We start from the raw sequence: 6,851 nt of genomic DNA on the forward strand, positions 1-6,851 counted from the left end.
ACCGTGGCTACCAGAAAGGGTCACCCTTATTTGGGCCAAGGCAGAACCTACAAGAACAAGAACCTCGCCACACTTCCCGTGGGCCACAGACACAAGACTACAAGTAGATCGTGACAGGGACATGCACAGAGACATGCTGGAACAGATGAAAACCCACAATATCGACATGGCCTCCCTAACAAGGGTGCAAAGGGATATTCACACCACCCTGAGAAGCACTTTTTGATAACAGTCTACCCCTCTTCCTAGGTTCATCAACACCAGGCATATCAAGATCAGTGCCAGCCACTAGAAGGGAGGCCCTGCCAAAGGAGAACCAGCCATAGACACCCCTGCCTCTGTAGCATCAGATCCCCCACCTCACACAAGAGGTGACATCTAGCAAAGAATTCAGGAGGTGCATATGGCAAGACACCCACTACTGCCAACAAGTGACTTCTTCCTAAAGGACCTACTTTGTGTGCCACACATACACTCTGTTGACTGAACCTCAACCACCTACTAGTTCTAATGGGAGGAGTACTCTGTACTTTGGACTCACAATGGTGTGGCATCTACTCCAATGATTTCATTCACAGTGACTGACCCCTTCACTTTACATTTTTGCTTTTTTCTATCCAGAATGTATTTTCTGCATTAGCATAGTAATACATTATCCATCACAAACTCTATTGTCTGTTTGCTTATTTTTCACATTTAGCAGTGTAGAGATGTCAGACCACGTGAACCATACGATGAAGATACAAGGTACTTGTGCAACCAGGGATATGCTACAGGTACACAGTGTCCAGCTCAGAATTTTAAACATTACACACCAACACATTGGTACAAGTCTCTGGTCAAACCAAAAATGTTATCACAGTGTTCAACACATAGGCTGCCAATATGTCTGGACTTCTGGAAACAAGAATGAGTGACTCATACGGAGCAAACATATTTACAGGTACAGGTAACCAGACCACGATAGGAAGGGATTTGTCAGACATTGTCCTGTACAATAGGCAAACATTATAGTGGTTGATATCAGCAACTTGAGCCTTATCACATACCATAACAAAGTAATCCAACATCACTTAACCCAAGATACAAACGGATGGCAGTGCAACCATCCCTGATCACAGGGACATCATAATTCAATTTCCATGCATCTGGTGGTATGACACCAACATATGTCAGAGTTGTGGCACAGGCACTGTGGCCTGCAATGATGAAACACATCTACAGCTAGATATAAGTCACACAGAAAGAGTGTTTAGCCAATGCGATGGAAAAATGACTTGGACAAAAGTTAGGACTACATATTTTCTGACCACATGATTACACACATGTTACATAAGGCCCACTATAGGACACCAAACAAGTGCAATGGACACTTCTGTACCTCCACCCACATACACTGTGCAAACTGTACTGGTCTCACACATCCAAACTCTGTGACCTACATTACCTGGAACAATCCATGGTCACTTTGTATGTCAGAACAGCATCAGATTCCTCCCAATGTCACAGTTCACAAATGCCCACATGAAGATGCCATGGTGAAGGTCCCTGTACAAATAGCAACACATTGAGTATAGGCTTGAAACCATACCTTTGATGTATGTCACACAGCCAGCAACTGAAAAAAGTACATTGCAAGGAAACTGAGACACACAAAGAAACATCAGCAAGGTGGGGGGGTGTCAAGAGCTATCTTACCAAGCAGCCTTTGTCTGAATATTGCAGAGTGCCAGCTCCATAGCTGTTTCCAAAACACTCAACTCCACACATTCTCACAACTACAGCTTATTGTACTGTCACAGTCATTACATCACAGCATACTTACATTCATGAGAAGTAGCTGGTGATATGATCTTCTCTCAAGTCAGCTCCATCCTTTTCACCATCCTAACTTGACATTTCAGGAGTCTCAACTGGTGGCACTGTAGGATCCCGCTCCTCTGGGATGTATAGGATATTCCTCCGCAGGGAGAAGTTGTAGCGTATGTAGCATGCCACAGTGATCTGACACAATTCCCTGGGTGAGTAGAGAAGGGCTCCACCAGTCCCCAAAAGGTTGCTCCACTTGTCACTGTGTTCTTCGATGGGCCTCATTTAAGTGAACCTCTCCTGGCGTAGTTGAATTTCTTAGTGGCGTCAAAAACCAAGGGCAGTTTGGATGGGCCTAGTCTCTAGTTAAGGAATGGGACGAGTCACTGATTTCATGTTTGTAGCACCTGACATTGCTCACATACAATCAGGACAGACGTAACTTACCAACCAACCAGGCCCTCTCTGGATGCAGTTGTGCCATTGGCTGGGGTATGGTGCTGTTCCGCTTTATGAAGGAATCATGGGCTGATCCTGGGTGACGGGCACAGATGTTTGAGGTTTAGAAATCCACCAAACATGCATATTTATGGAATGAAAGTTCTTTCTGTTGTGATACACATGTTCAGTGGCCTGCGATTGCACCAAGCCAACATGTGTTCCATCAATGTCGCCCACCATATGTGCGAGGCAGGCAAAATCAGAAAAGTTCACCTTCGCATTGGCTAAACCCTCACTTCGGTCGAATCTGACATAGGTGTCAATGTGTTTTGACATTGCTGAGAGGAAATCCTTTAACACCAGATTGAACATAGGTTGGAGCATACCATCAGGTAGGGCCATTGTACTTTGAAATGACCTTGTGGCTAGAAAGTGCAATGCTGACATGACTTGTAAAATGGGTGGTATGCACTTTGGATAATTAATAGCTGGCATCAGAGCTGGCTCCAACTGACAGCACAGGTCCCCTATTGATTGCCTATTCCTCCCAGGGTATCTATTTGTGACAAGACATGGTTTTTTACACTAGTCAGTGTGTCCACAGCAACATATATGAAGCATGCCAATAATATCATTTGACAAAGCATTTATGACTGGATAGACATGACATCCAGACCGTATCACAGCTGGCAACTGTAAAAGGGTCACATGTGACTCCCACTGGTTGTCAACACATGTGTCCACAACATGGATTTGGATGAAAATCAAAGATGTGCTACACAATTGCCCCTCCAAATGTGACTGTATATTCTGACTGCCAAAAAGACCGTCAATGGTGGTGGACCATGCACCACTGTCAAATGCCATCTGTGCCCAGCAACACACTACACTGGTGGTTGTGTAGAAGAACCTACATGACTAGACAGAATAAGGATGTTTTTAATGCTACAAAACATATATTGAATGTGTGATGCAGTTTACAGAGCCAAATTCAGCATTTCAGGATGCCAAATTGGCATATGCCTGATCTATTCCATTAGGATGCCTGTGATTGCTGGCGGAAGTCGTCAGCGGTTCCAACCATGGCAGACACAACCATAGGCTAACGTAGTTGCCAGTGGTGGTCATGGCCCAATGACGATGACCACGTATGTATCGGACGTGACGTCTATGTTGTGTACATTCACTCACTTGACTCCTGACATTGCTGCCAGCTACACCTCCACCACCTGAGCTGCTGTGTGCCACCTCTGGGAGCAATAATTCCATGCCCAGCAAGTGATAGAGCACCTGCCTTCTCTCCAGAGGAGCTGGAGAGGTTTGTTGATAAGGTCTTACCCCTGCATGAACCGCTCTATGGCTCACCAGAGTAGCAGGTAGGAATCTTATAGGCACAATTGTTTTTGTTCAACACCATCCTTCCCTTCTTCACAGGCTACGATGTGCCCCTGTATGCCAGTTAGACTTCTTGTGTGCCTGTTGTTGCATTCTCTGTCGCATCAAAGGGATGTACGTTGTGCAGGTGCTGGTGGCCCGTAATATATGTTAAGTTCAGTCACCTGGTGTTTTTTGAGGTCTTTGAGGTCCTAGATCCTCCTTGTCTAAGATGCACACAACTAGGTAAGGAGACTTTACTGCCACTCAATGGCATTTCTTTCTTCATAATTGTAGTAATTGTTAGACAACATATATGTGCATGACAGCATGAGCTGCATATGCATCTTGTATGAGTAATTTGATGATCTTGTAAGCAATATGTATAGTAATACAGATATTTCAACCCACATCTGGCCTTACCAAACTGTACTCTGGAATAAAGTCCTGACTCACTCTGCCCTTCATGTTGCCACACACACCACTTGCCAAATTGCTGATGGCCCCATGATGTACTGGAAGTGATGGAAATGGAGTGATATGTAGGTTCTGTATGCTCAGCCTGCAGAGACCAGGGCCTGTCAAATGTTTCTCTCAGTATGGGACATAGTCCAGGCTGGGGTAGAGTTACTTTGGCTATGCAACTGTGGCACTGTGCACCCTGTACACCAGTAGATCCTGGCATGTGGACAATAAAGATCTCTTTGTATTTCCAACATCAGCCCAGGCAAGCAAAGGAGACAGGGCGCAGCCAAGTGGGAAAGCATCTGGCCAGGGTACCTCTGGTCAAGACACCACTGATGCAGAGGGACCCAGTAGCCCAGAGGGTAAGGGGAGTGCCATGGAGAAGACCAGCTCTATCGAGACATACCCCTGTACCATCTTTGCCCACCACCCCAAGTTCTATCGCCATCATCCCTGTTGCTCCCCACCCAGTTTGCAGTGCCCGCTCACGTTAAGTGTCTGTCTCCTTTTATCCATGCTGCACTAAGTGAGGAGCATATTGACCTCCAGAGGTCAATATTACCAACAAGCGATGGTTCAAGCAAGTGCGTGGTTTGAGTAAAAAAGGAGCTGCCTGGACCCACTGTATGAATTTGTGTTTGTTAATGCAAGTGTGGTGTCATTGCATTGTGTTATGTTTGGCATGGCAAGTGTTACACCTGTCCCCCTGATATGGATTGTATATTTGTCTCATGTGTGGCAACTTGAGTTTTCTTTGTGCAGACATGGAGGGTTTTTCAATTGTGCTATCTTTGTTTGCATTTGATTGTGCACGTATCCATTTTGCTGTGTGTATCTTGCAGCTACTCCATCTAGAGGTATGTCCCGTGCAGCTGCTTCTGTATCAGCTTTCTTGACTTGCACTTCCACATTCTGCAGATAGGCATGTCATTTGACTCTAGTATCGTTAGTCCCTGAGATACATGTAGAGCCACTTCCTGTGCAAACGTTGTTTTTGAGGCATGTGCAAAGTGTTATATGTCCCAGTGCAGCATCCTTACCTGAGTGCTCATGATGCCCCCATCCCTATTGTGCAGGTATTTTTGCATAGTGAGCTTTAGATATTTGTCTCTCTGACTATTGTGCATCCCATTGTCCTTCCATTGTGTTGCAATGTGGGTGATGTGTGGGTCCATACAAGGGATGTTTAATGGGAGTGGTGTTTGTGTTCCATGACACAACCATACATATTTGTGTTGAATCTGATGACAGTCCACGGCATATGAGGAATGTGAGGGTGTCAGTTTTGTTGGCAGATGTGATGTTGTTGTGTTGTTGGTGTTGTGTGACACAATGATGTGTACACTTCTTCACTGTCCCTGCACCTAAGATGTGCTGATGTGTTATTTGTGTAGCCTTGCGGTGCAGTGTGAGTGACCTACTCAAAGGGGGCATTTTGTGGCTGTAAATGTGTCCTTTGTAAATGACCACTACAGTGTATATGATGACAAGTGTGGTGTCCTTAGTAGGAGCCCCATATCATGTAGATGACAGCGCGATGATCTGTTGTTGAGCGCAATGACACAGGTGCGTGTACTTAAAGTTGGTTGTGTCCATGGTGGCGTGGATTTTGTGCACCTTCGAAGAGCCAGGACATGTGTGATGGGCTCCATAGCGTCACAGGACATGTGAGGTTACCTGCAGGTGAGTTGTTCCCTTTATACTCTCCATATCTGCCTACTGAGATATAGTGGTTGGACCACCACGGTCACATTGGCGGTGTGCAACCTCATAATGTGTCTGGCGGAAACACTGTCTTTGCTGGACTGTTTGTGCTGCCTCATCAGTGCAGCAATCTGCGTGGCCTGACGTTGCTAGCGGGACCACAGCGGTCTGTACTCCATAGGCCCGCATGACTCGTAATACAGTGGTCTGACCGCCAAACCAATGGTGGTCAGACTGCTACTGCTGCCATGGTGGTGCATGGACCACCAAACCCGTAATGAGGCCTTTACTCATTATTTTGAGGGGATAAGTCCCTCAATCCCCTTTCCCGATACTAACCACATGTGGTAAAGGCATGTGTGGTAGAACTATTTGTGGTAAAGGCAACTGAACCAGAAAGGAAGCACGTTAATATTACTGTGTGGTAAAGACTGTATGGTAAAGTCTCTTTCCAATTAGAGTTAGATGAGTAAACTATACCAGATGAATTTCAGTACTTTTTCAGTTTTTAAATGTAAGGTTAAGTGATTTTAACACCTAACGATAACATAATTTTAACCTTTGTAGTTTTTCAGTGTTATGGTGCTGACAGTCACCACTAGGTAGGTATAGTTAGATCACCGTTTCCACAGGATTTTTTTGTCGCTAATAACTTCTATGCAAATCCTTCCAAAAACGTGGTCTGTTTTTTTCTAATATATGCATGGGAAGCTAAGGGTGATTCGTCAAGTGGGAGCCGAGAAAAAAGGGGGAGTTTCAAAAGTTAAATCCCCATACATTTTCCATAGACTTCTTTAGACAGGGTCACAGCAAAAACTGCAGAATGAAATGACACCAAAGTTGGCAGGACTCTCCAAATACACAGATTGTCCACAGATTGAGCTATTTGTGATTTGGTGTACATCCATTAGATAGTGTTTGTGAAATTAAGGTTTAAAAATAGTTGTGTATTTGGAGAGTTGTGGCGCAAAAGTCTTGCATGAGTGCCAATTTGAAAAATATGGTGTTCTGATTAGCCTAGGGAACTTTATTTCTCTTGAGCCATCTCCTTACCCCAG

The sequence above is a fragment of the Pleurodeles waltl genome, chromosome 1_1 (genome assembly GCF_031143425.1).
Source record: "Pleurodeles waltl isolate 20211129_DDA chromosome 1_1, aPleWal1.hap1.20221129, whole genome shotgun sequence".
NCBI classification, from domain to species: domain Eukaryota; kingdom Metazoa; phylum Chordata; class Amphibia; order Caudata; family Salamandridae; genus Pleurodeles; species Pleurodeles waltl.